Consider the following 13124-nt stretch of genomic DNA (forward strand, 5'->3'; position numbering starts at 1 on the left):
TGGTGCCCATTCAACACTTGTATGAGACATGTACAAACATAAACAAGCACAGGCAGTGCGAGTGACCTCTATAACACGTGAGCAGCACCTTATAAACCAAGATTAACAGCTTGTGCCTGCCAGTGCAAACCACAGCCTAGTATTGTCCCAGTCCTCAAGCAGTGAAGTTGTGGTTCGTGCATGGGAAATCAAGTGTAGACACCTTGAAATGAATCGTCGATATCATTTGAGTGACTTTGACTGAGGTCGAATAATTGGATGAGTGAAAATGGGTCGGTCCCAAGTGGAAGTGGCACGTGAATTCAATGTGAATAAAAGTGTTATGTCAAGGTTTGCTTCGCTTCCAAAATGGTCCGACTGTCAGTAGACGTCATGGAGGAGGCCTTCCTATGACGACATCAGCAGCTGATGACTGGTTTCTCACAATCACTGCCAGACATAACCGCAAAGAGTCCTGCTCTCAACTGGCAAATGATTTGTTTCAAACTACGGGACAATGTGTTAGTCATGAAACTGTTCGTAGGCAGCTGAATAAAGCAGGACTGTACGCCAGGAGGCCTGTGCTGTGTGTGCCATTGAAACGGGAGCACAAATGCGCGGGATACACATGGTGTCAGGAACATGTCGAATGGGGAGAAGACCAGTGGGCACGACTAATGTTCTCAGCCTGTTGTCTGATTCTGATTGGATATTCGTGTGGAGAGCCAGGAACACGATATCACCCTAAATTTATTGTTGAAAGGCCGTCCTTTGGAGGTGGTTCCATCATAGTGTGGGGTGCTATCATGCTGGATGGGAAAACGGACCTCCATAATGTGGAACATGACAACGTTATCGGGATGAAATTCTCCATTCACGTGTTCACAATTTCCGTGGAGCATTTGGTCAGAACTTACTTTTTATGGATGATAATGCACGCCCATACCGTACACATCGTGTGTGGAGACAGAAGACATTCTGCCGGAAATTTCACATGAAAAAATCAAGCCTTAGACTAAACCCGTTCATTGAAAAAATTGGGCTTAAAAATCCAATTTTTCAACTCTTGTTACCCCAATTTCCACCATAATTTTCATACTTACGATGCAATTTTAAACAAAACATACATATCATAGAAAGTATACTTCATTAGCTACAAAATGAATTTTGTTTCAGGTCTCTAGCTCTAATAGTTTTTGAGATATTAAGGTTTCTGTATACTGCTTACACGAGAGAAAAAAAAAAAGAGCAATGCGCCATGTTGGAAAAATGGCTGTCCCAGGAGAGCCAATAAAATTTTTTGAACATTGGTTTTGATATCTAGAAACATGTACAAACAAACGTATGTATTAAAAATGATTTTTTCTAAAATGGTCATGCAACCACCATTGGATCGTTTGGCATGGAATGACCCTACATCTTTTAAAACAATTATCAAATATACCCTTAATGATACAGTTTTTGCTTTAACTATCCTACATCTAATATAGAAAATCTAGTACCAAACCCCTTTACATTTGTATTTAGCTACCATAAAATATTTGCATTCTGACTTTCAAGTGCATCATCATGACATAATTGCTGGTAAACCTGATCATAGAACAAGTCTTGATGTATTTTGGCCACCTAGTGTGGTTATTTACCGTTGTGAGACCACAGTGTGGTAAATTCATTTTATAAAGCCGATGCCCTGCTGTATTTTTTTCTAAATGAAATATAAATAATTAAAATACGGCAAATGGCATGTTTAAATGCACAGCCATGAAAATAGGCCACTGACCAAAATTGCGCTATTGTCACGTCGGAGCACAACCCCATGTGTTCGGAGCTTTAAGGGAATGGAATATCTCCTTGTAGAGTTGGTCTTTGTAATCCATGTAATACAAAATGACATTATTTGCTTGAAAGGTCAGGAATGACACAAAAGTGCCAGGAGAAAGGTTGGTCTGACACTTGAACTAGTGTTTGATATTGCCACACAGTGCATGGGAACCAGCGACTTTTGTCCCACTCTCACTTTGCTTTTCCCATATGTCACACCAGCGCAATTCTGCCCAGCTGCCTATTTTCATGGCCGTGCGTTTAGGTTTCTCCACTGCAACTAATACTCTCTCGCAGCCCGGTACTGGGCCACAGCTTTGCAGTTGAGAAACACTGTCCTAGTGCACTGTTGTCCTAAAAGTGAGGCAGAAACTGAAATAGATTGACCACAAATAGAAAAAAAAGAAAAGTTCATTTAAAAAATCTTTCTCTCAGTAAAATTTTGTTTGTTTAAGTCCACTTTATGCCCAGCTGTCCTAATTGGGATTGGATCTACATAATTTGACCTGAAGCACTGTGCCTCCACTGGGGATTGAACCTGGACCCCCTTGATTACAAGGTGACATTATTTTATGCCATTTTCTATATATCCAGCCATTTTCCAACAACAGTACTCACAATAATAAGTTACTTGAGGACCTAAATCTCCCTTGTAATACCATACTGATTTTAAGTATTAAATAGGGTATATATGTAGCTCTGCATACATATTATGAATAGTAAAGTTTTTTATTGTCCTCAACCATATGATAGTTTAATATTAACATTTTCTAATTTTTTTGTGACACAAACTGCACAAACATGTGAAAGGTCGTTTTGTCATTTTATGCTCAGATATTATAATCAGGATTAGGCCTACAGATTTAAAATGGAATCCGAATCTTTATGCAACGTGTCACCGTTGAGGATCAAACCTGGTACATAAACTCATGCATGATAGTAAGCACAGAGTATCCAAATATTGATGTACCAAGATTTATTTATAATGTGCATAATTTTTGTACAAAACGGGATAGATACATGACTTTCATTGGGTATTGATTTTGTCCATGTGGATATTTTTTAAACATTAAACAGAGCATTCCGTGACATTTGCTATGAGACTCAGCGGCAAGCAGCCCGGGGTCAGCGATTGTCTTTCCCGGTGAACGGGGTCCGCAACAGTCGCAAGCTACAATCTGTTTTTCTTTTTTGCTCTCCCTGCCTTCGCTCTCTTTCCCTTTCTGTTGCCTCTGCAGACTGATGCCAGTATAATCCTCCCTCAGAAGTTGTGTTGTGTCCGTGTGTTGAAGATTGTGACTTAATATGGCACCACAAAAGTTTAACATTACAACAAAGGATTTATCTTGTCGAGTGTTACTTCGGAAAGAGGAATTGTGGAGAAGTACGACGACGTTTTGCAATGAAATTTCGTGGTGTTCCTGTTCCACATAGGACCACAATATTAAACCTCGTAAAAATTTTTAGAGTAACAGGGCCAGTTCTGCATAAAAGTGGAAAGAAAAACCCACGTGTACTTACTGAGGAAACACTCGATGAGATAGGCAAAGGTTAGAACAGTCTCCTCGGAAATCTATCCGCTGCCTCTCACAAGAAACGGGTGTTTCAAAAACCACAGCATTTTGAGCCGCTAAAATTCTTAAATTTAAGCCCTACAGATTGACAATAGTGCATAAATTACAGCCTAGAGATAATGCGAGTCATGTGAATTTTTGTAACTGGGTTTAAAGAGAGTATTGTACGAGAAATTGGGAGAATTACAGTAGACAAACTTTCACGTGTAAATGCAAATTTCCTTCGGAGATGCCAGGAATGTGTTGCAGCAGAGGGACATCATTTTCAACACCATCTGTAATCAAGGTTAGTACACAATATGAAAACTGTAATTTTAATAGCAGACTCTAGCGACTGTTGTGGCCGCCGTTTACAGTAAAATACAAGTGCTGACGCCGGGCTGCTTGCCGCCGAGTCTCGTAGCGAATGTCAGGGAATGCTCTGTAGAAAATCATGCTGTACATGACCGTTCAGTATGGAGAAAAAGTTACTAAGGTGTAAAACAAAAAAAAAAAAAAAAAAATTGTACGAAGTAAAAAGAAGCATTGATAAAAGACAGTTGTGGAGTCGCTTGAAATTTTTTTTACGTGTATCGATGGTATGTGAGTATTTACCGAATTGATAAGAGAACGATATTTTGTTATGCATTACAGGTGATTTATGGGGTCAGTTATGGTATCTTCACAAAGAAGTTTTCCTTTTTTTAATTACAAGGTATCCACATAGACAAAGTTAATACCCAGTGGAAGATTCATGCTTCTATCACTTTTCGTACAAAAGTTATGTAGGCCTACATTCAAAGTCTCGGTTGCGTCCCTCTTTGGACACCGTGTAGAAGAAATGGCAAATATCTGTCTTTTGGCTGCTTCACCATGTAAAATGATTTAGGTAATACCAAAATATGACATTATGAACCTCTATAAACTCTTTAACTAACACTGCAAGTGAAATAGGTTAGCTGCAATTGGTAAAAAGACCAAAAAGCCAGAATTTCCATTTCTTTTAAAGCAGGCTTTTTATCGGGAAAAAATCCGGCTTTTTTGCAACTCTACTATCAAGTATAAGATAAGTTATGGGTGAACTTTCCCTTTTCCAAAACTTTCTCTCTCTGCCGGCATGTTCAGGGGCAAAAACTAGTCAAAGGGTCATAATTATCTACTTAAATTACCACAATAACTTTTTGCATACATAGATCCAAACATACGGACAGTTTGTAGTTTCGTTATAATACTGTTGATTTTCTCACTGTCTGTAAAATGAACAACTCGTCGTTTGAGACGAGATAGGCACGGGAGTTGCTGAGTGTTGTTCTAGTGTGGATTACTACATAAAACCTGCTGCAAACTTAACCTGTCATGGGGCTTAGTGACCAATGTAATTACCCAAAATGAATGACCAGGCTTTGTATATATTTTATCAAACAAAACTAAATTTTTGGTGCAAGTTTCTTTTGTTTTATTGCAATTTCATCATGCCATGAATGTAACACATACTGCAGAGTTTTAGCGATTACTTAAGATTTTGTTTGATATATGCTTTTGTAGTTAGGTTACGCAGGCAAAGTATGGTTCTCTTAGCATTAAAATGAAGTCCCTAAATGCATTCTACTAAGGTTCACATTTACTTCAATTCCCACTAGTCTACGATACTTACAGTTGCTTGTCAATGGAAAATACATTAAGGTAATTTTTAAGTTGTTTTTTTTTTTCAACATAGCTAAATAACTTTTTTTTTTAATCCAAATAGTAGCCTACTCATTACTTTAAGCAAGGTTCAAATTTCGTGTAATTGCCAAAGTTTTCCTGCTAGGAGAATTTGAAAAAATCATAAAATTATTGGAACTGTTAGCAATGCTTTTATGAAGTTCCTTTTCATTATTTAACAAAAATATTTGATGTAAAAAAAAGTTTTAAAAATAATTAATTGTAAGAACAAATTACGGTAACGGTTCTGATTGTTTTATGATTTCTCCTAGCACAAAGACTAATTATTGTAGAATTTTGGAAATCATTGCGGTACTAGTTTACTATCCTTCGGACACATTTATTTATTTTTACAGAAGAAATTACTTCCCGTAATAAGTTCCTGTAGCATTGTCGAACATCGGGAAAGTGTTTTGTGTGATGTGGGAATGTTTCATAGCTGAAATTCATGTTGTTCGTTGAAAATTAATTCTCCGACGGAGAATAGCTAGCCCCACGAACCATTGGCGCATGGATAGGTTAGTTCTGTTAGGTTAGGAAACATAGTTCAAATTTGGTGTCATGTTAGTATCAGGATCTAGAAATTGGAAATAATTGCGAACCATTGGCGCTAGCACCACGAAACATTGGCGCTAGCCCCACAAACCATTGGCGCGTGGTTAGATTAGTTCTGTTAGCTTAGGAAACATAGTTCAAATTTCATCAAAACAACGTTGATACACCTTCAGGAATGTTCCGCGAAGCAGATACATAAGTACGAATGTCAAAAATTGACGAAACGAAAAAATTAGAGGTGTCCGAAGGATAGTAAATTTTTACCTATCATAGAAGCGTGGGAATGAATGCAGAAGTAAATTGGAATCTTAGTAGAATGCATTTAGGGGCTTTATTTTAATGCTAAGGGAACCAAACCTAACCACAAAAGGATATATTGAACAAAATCTTAAGTAATCGCTAAAACTCCTCAGTATGTGTTAACAGACATACATTGAAATTGAACCATGTAAAAATTGCATTCGTAGCATGATGAAATCGCAATAAAACAAAAGGAACTTGGGCCCAAATTATTGTAAAGTACTAGTTGCCATCCTCATAAATTAAAAAAATAATACATAAACTGAACCTGCCTAGCCTACTCATAAATGAATGGCAGAATAATGGAAAATATGTGTATTCATTATGCCTGGATATGTGTAGCAAATTTATGTAATGTAGGCGCATACATAATATCTAAATTAGCACTCAGAAATATCCGATTTGATTATTAACATTAGAGACTATACAGATGATATGGCATGTAAGGTAAGTAGACAAACATAAAAGTATATAATTTAGTACATTCATTAGTACATTCACTAATAATCTTTACAACTTTGATCACGTATATTTCAGAAATGGGGATTGGTAAAAACGTGCAGTTTGCGGCAGAATGTTCACACACACCTAAAATTTAAGTAGCAGTTTAACAGAGTTCGATGTGTGTGCCATCTGTAGCATGCAGGATATCGAAGCGATATTCCAGTTCCACCCATGTCCGGCCTAGCATGTCCTCATTAACCAATAATCAGTCGTCTGAGTGAATGGGAGTGCAGAGGAGAAAAACTTATGCACACCATCCCAGTCACCTGTCCCATTTTCACCATTTTAAATCACAAGTGTGTCGTCCTCAAAATTCGATAAAACATCCCCCAACCTAGCAATTCCCATTTCAAAGGTTGAACATAATCTATGGCTTTAAAACACTGTATATGATCAGTGCTTGACCTTGTAGATTTCAAAGTGGTTTAAAAAATAAATCTCTCTCAATTTTACAGTAAAACGCCCTACATACATTCCCGAGCCCAACAAGGTATTAAAAATTTGTCTTTAATATAAATTAAATATGAAACAAATGATTAAATAATACACGAGTTTGTTATTAATATGTATATGTTTAGTGGTATAGTCAAAACGAGATTTTAAAATAATCTATGCAAATGAGAAAAGGTACGTTGACATAAATGCTTTCCAAAGTTAACACACGTAAAACAAACTACCTTTGAATGCTTATACTTTTGGTTAAGTTTTAAGAACTACAAAAGAATACGACAGGTAAAAGAAAGGGGATAAAATTGGTAAATGTTTTAATGAATTCGAAAAATTTGGACTCGAAACATTTTCCTCACCTTTAACAGCCGCAATTACCGCAATAAATTTCCATCCATAACTGACTTTTCACATTTTATCACAATCTTGAAAGAACTTTCGTGGCACATGACTTACAACACATTCACAAATTCTTAAATAACATTAATTGGTCATGAAAAAAAAATACTAGTTGCTTTCACATCCCTGACCACTGACACTACATAGTACATATTCTGTGACTTGGACCAAGTCACTTGGTTGACGTAAAGAAAGAAGAAAACTAGTTACCCGACCCACACTTTCCATTTTTTTGTTAACTTTCTGTAGCATTAGTGGAATTTGTGTGACTGCCCACACAAAATATTCTCGCTCCCATCTTCTAAAAGCAAAGACCATTGATATACAAGGGCACCCGCAGGGAGGGGCCAGGGGGAGCACTTACCCCCTGATATGCTGCTCTCACCATGTTATTAGTTATTCTTGTAACTTTGTACTTTTTTTACTTGCCGTAGTGCTGTATTAGGTTTCATACTGTGCTCAACACTTAAAAAATAAACGATTATTATAAGTAGTAGGGTTAAATTTAACCTATTTTACACTGAATACCTAACTATAAAAACAGCTTCTTGTCAGTATACAGTTATGCAAATTGTATATATATATATATATAGAGAGAGAGAATATGGAAATACATTTTTTAATTTAAGAAAATAGTAGTAGTAGTAATTAGTAGTAATAGCAAAAATAAAAGCACTAATAATAATAAACGTTTCTATGACCGCGGCCATCTTTAATCCGAGGAAATAAAGCTGGCTGTTCCCTGCCCCACTGAGAAAAATTCCTGCAGGCGCCCTTGTTGATATATATGAACAGTGGTGGCGATTGGGTTCCAAAACAAGGGGGGCAAGGACAGTTTACTTTACCTTGGTCCATTTAGCATAATGCAGGTGCAAAAGTGGCAAAAAGAGGGAGGAGGCAATTGCATCCCTAATTGCTGCCACCATGTAAGTAAGTCTGGGTGTGTGCACCTCTCCCCTCAGCAGTATAGGGTCATGTCATCAGTGATTTATCCAACCCCCCCCCCCCAAAAAAAAAAGAACCACGCACCTATAATTTTCACAAAGGCCCAATTTATGGCCTCAGCATGTCGAGTTAGGGGTATTCCCAGCTAGGAATTTTCACTTCTAGCAATGTATACTCCTTTGAAGTTTAATTATCAAGTTTGTTTGTTTAAGTATTGTGTACCAATAAGGCATCGACTGGTTCAGCAACTGAATCGCTCTACTGGACTCATTACTGTACTACACTACACTAAGTTTACGACAAACAGCATAGCTATAACCTTATGAAATAAGAGAATTTTCCTACCCATTGCCATCTGTGAGCAAGTTAATTCTGCATTTCGGAGGAGACTCATATGTCAAGTTGCCCGGCCCCTCTGGCTCAGACAATATGCCACTGCTTATTATTGCAGATGTCCTCATATATTACTGGGAACCAAATTTCAGATTCGCAAATCCATTTCTTAAATAAACGACACTATATATCTATTGAATTTTTGCGATTATATACAATTTCAAGGGGCACAGACAGAGAACATTGCAGGGCCCCTACACCTCAGGAGGGGGGGCTGCATTGCATGGGTTGCCGCTACACCACTGCATACTTCGTACCTGGTTGTATGGTGGCCTTGGTGAGTGGTTGGAGGGACTATGGTGGGTTTGGATGAATAGTGATTTCTGTCTTTGCGAATGCCCAAGCATTTTTGATGTAGTTGAAGTTAGGTGAATAGCTGGCCATGGCATTCAATGGCTTTTTCAGGACAGTAGCATCATCAGGAATGCATGATATGTATCACATTTTCAAAATACGCAACAATTTTTCATGAGTTCTGTATATATTATAAATGCTCAAGACTTCCTCCTGAAAAATCAAGAAAGCTTAGATACATCTGTCTCTGTTGTGACAATATCTGATCTTCAAAGAATTCAACAATTTGATTGAAGAAATGTGATTTAATGACAAAAGTAATCAATGCTGAAATATAAATGGTTTAGATTACTTTCATTAATGCATTTTCATAAAAGTCAAAATTTTCTCAGTACCTAGTTCCAAGTTTATCAATGCTTCAACACTCAGCTGGTAGAACAAGCAATAAATATCCACTTGTAAGAAATGGAAACAAAAAATTAAAACTGAATCACAGAATACATGAAATAAAAAGATTGTTACAGAGTTAACACACTCCAGTTGACTAGTGAATTGAGTCGAGTCGCTCCTGGAAAACAAATACTTTAATTTGTGCTGCCATGATAAGGTATTATCTTTTCTGTTTTACTGACTTTTCTGCCACTTTAGACTAACCACAACAATGAAGATGAAGGGATACGCCCAAAAGAATGCCCAGGCTAGAGGCAAGTTATTACCTTAAAAAAACCAGCACCAAAGTCCATTTACTTGTGTGCAAGAGTGAACTCACAGTAACCCATGAATCATCTGAATATCTGTTGCAGCCACAGAAATGTTGGGGAAGCTGGTAGTAAATGAAGGATTAACTTTACCCTCCAAGATCGAGCAGAGTAATGGCTGCCATCTGCAACCATCTATTAGTTCAGAATTTCAAAACTAAATAAATGTAAAATGGGAAGTAATAGACTCAAACTATGTATATAAGTATCGAGAAATATGCAGTATGTTATTAAATATATTACAAGTGCTGTATCTGAAACTTAGAATAAATAAATATGCTTTGGTAGATGTTTACTGTACACTTTCTGCCGTACCGAGTTTATAAAATTACCCAGTAACCAGAGAACGTGGAACAGTCCTAGCCATAAAACGATTATGTGGAGACAGTTGTGTATATATGAAAATATACTATACACATCACTGTAAAACTACTTACTACGATTGCAAACTGCAATAATATATCACAATTTATTAACATAAATATCTTCACTCATCTTTATCATGTGTGAAATTTTTCATGGTAGTTGCTTGTCACAGTTTGCAGAGATACCAATGTCCGTTACCTCCATCTTTCCTTATCTTCTCTGTCATTCAGTCACACCACAAGCAGAACCATGTCTTCTTGAAACAGGTACCCAATCACGTGCTTTCATCCGTACATTTAGGCACTTGCTTTGAGGCTAGCTACTATCCTAAAGTAAAGCCAGAGTTTTGTGACTCGCGCTATCTGCTATGTCTTTCAGATTGATGCCATGGAAAATGATACTGACCTGAGGGATACCCTGACATGTAGATTTTCAAATGACAAGAGTTTGTGCAACGTTGGTGCAAACGGACATTAGTGCTATTGATCTATAGTAATGATCTATTCTGGGAGGTAAGCGGGCCACCTTATTTTTAGGAACATCAATTAAACCAGAAATAAAAGTGTGTTAATACATTGTAACACTGCATGTTGGACCACTACATTAAGGTACAAAAATTAGTGGGTATAAAATGAAAAATCAGTATTAAAAAAGTAAGTACTTTATTGTAGCCCACAAATGGAGATAAATAAATATTACAGTGTATATTTAAAAACTTAAGTATTCTCTTATAATTCACTGAACATGTCCATTACATAATGCAATCTTAAATATTTCTGATTTACAAAACGATTTAATTCTTATATATATATATATAAAATGTTCAACATGTATTTTAAATTCTGATTCAAAGGAACATGCTCAGTCTTGCTCTATAAATGACAAATATATCTGCAAATGTGTGTATATTATATATCTTTCGATATTTAACAGTAAATTTAACAACATTAATCGTCAAATATATCATGAGAATATGATATAACATGTATGAATTTCTTTCACTAGCAACAAACCTTCAAATATGTTCCTGAAATTATAGCACACTGAAACAGTCTTCGTGCAATAAACTGTACTAGTTGTCAGACAAAATAGTACATGTAACAAATTAACCAAAATCCTTTTACTCAATACAAAATATACATATTTCAACAATTATGTTAAAACCGCAGTCACATTTTCCTTATTCAAAGATGGCAGTTAATGATACTCATACCTTGAAATAAATTTATAACTAAATTACAGAATATGCATTACTCAGAAAAATGCCACAACAGAAATGTATGTACAAACACAACTTGCACTTGTTATTCTTCCTCATGTATTCATTGTTCAAATAAAAATATTTTTACATTACAATGTAAATTTATCTGCTAATAATAATGCATGGATTAATATAATAGCAGACTTAATTCATCATACTTATTTTTTATGTTCCTTCATAGTACAATGTTGAAATTATTTTCTGTATGTTTGTTACCACAAGTGACATGCAGAGGCTGTAAATATCTGTCTGATAAGAATACCAGAACGAGGTAGGGACAGAATTTCCTGTTCATTATTCACATATTACATCTTCCGTACTTGGGAAAATAAAGTTTAGTATAGCCAAGGATATTGCCTGCATACATAATGATTTCCAGTTTCATACATAAAACTTTAATCCATATGAATGTAAAGTTTTATTACACATAAATGTGTAAAATTTGGAGTGCAAGGGCTTTAATTACTGCAGAAATCTCCCCACTTCAGATTTCCTTTACAAGGAATTGTGGGCAACTTCTCTAGCAGCAACCTGAAACCCTGGTCAGGAGGTTCAAGGTGAAGGGGGAGAAGAGGATATTATTATTTACTGATTTGCTTTATTTTACATCACTTTTGTGCCACTTTTGGCTAATTTGTGAAGATGGGGATGAATGATGATATGATGAATGGACACTCGCAAACATCCATGCTCAGGTCGGGATTCAAACCTGGAACACCTGGCATTGCAGAGTGATGGGCTGGAGAGGGAAAGAAGAATAGAAAGAAAACCTGCTTCTCTTTTTGGTGTCGGTGTATACATGAACCACAAGGGCAAAAAGTGTTGCATTTAAACTGTAACTTTGAGAAGACATTAAATATTGTGATTTAAGAATATTAATAAGTGTTCTATCGGTGCTAGACCCGCTTCTATTCATCACAACCAGCGCTAAATTGAAAAAGAAGTATATACTGTGTATTACTTACATATAATGTAGTACAGTACCTGACTACAGTAATTAACATTTTAGTTTTTAACATGAGTATCTTATCTGGAAATACAAAATAGTGTATTCTAAAATAATAAAATATGTACTAGAAAAGGGAGGGGGCCCAATTGACATTTTGCAGTTTCCCCACGTATGTCTCAACTGTTTCAAAAGAATTGCTTTAAAAAAAATATTTTCATCTTTTTAAATTAAAGTATATTTTAATACAGAATGTCCAAAAAAGAACTCCAGGGTTTCAAACACAAGTTTATTATTTTTGTTGCAGCATACGGGTTTGGGCTCTATCCAGGTTAGAGTCTCCTGGGGGTAGTGTAACAACTTTTCTCCTACGATTTCGGCTAGTGAATGGGACAGGTGGCCACCCACTATTGTGAGGAAAGCAAGGAGCTACGAATGAGTACAGTAACGTGGTCACAGAACACGACGACAACTGGGGGGTTCCTCGTGTTGACCACACAGTAACTGGAAGGATTATCTCCCACTGCACCAGGTGGGAGTGAGACTGGCAGTCCGTCAGTCGGTAGGCCCTCATGGGCTGTTGCAGCATGGGCCATACAATGTTGTTTTGAGCGTAAACATGAAATGACAACAAGCAAGTTTTACTTCACACATTCTTAATCAGACAGTAGCAGCTGTACAAGTTAAGTTGTCTATATAAGCAGTGCAACCAATTCCCATGAAAATTAATAGCCAGAGGAGATCCTGTTCCTTGGCCATTGTGAAGTCCTGATTTGGCATCAATGTTTTTCTTTTATTTTGGGGCTATAAAATACATTGTGTATCAAGAAAAAATCCAGTCACTTCACCACTTGCACCAAAGAATAACCACAACCACAGATGAAATTCCTGTAGATATG

The 13124-nt window shown here is 36.5% G+C and overlaps 1 protein-coding gene across 1 annotated transcript in view; it reads right to left on the minus strand.

The window, feature by feature from the left end:
- Liprin-beta (liprin-beta 1) overlaps positions 1–7411 on the minus strand; it is a 124834-nt gene extending 117423 nt beyond the window's left edge. The window contains exon 1 of the mRNA XM_083134119.1: positions 7223–7411. The gene's annotated coding sequence lies outside the window, so the exon portion shown is untranslated. The remainder of the gene's footprint in view (positions 1–7222) is intronic.
- Positions 7412–13124: the final 5713 nt, after the last annotated feature.

Source organism: Lepisma saccharinum, chromosome 13 (genome assembly GCF_977018435.1).
Source record: "Lepisma saccharinum chromosome 13, izLepSacc3.1, whole genome shotgun sequence".
In the NCBI taxonomy this organism is placed as follows: Eukaryota; Metazoa; Arthropoda; class Insecta; order Zygentoma; family Lepismatidae; genus Lepisma; species Lepisma saccharinum.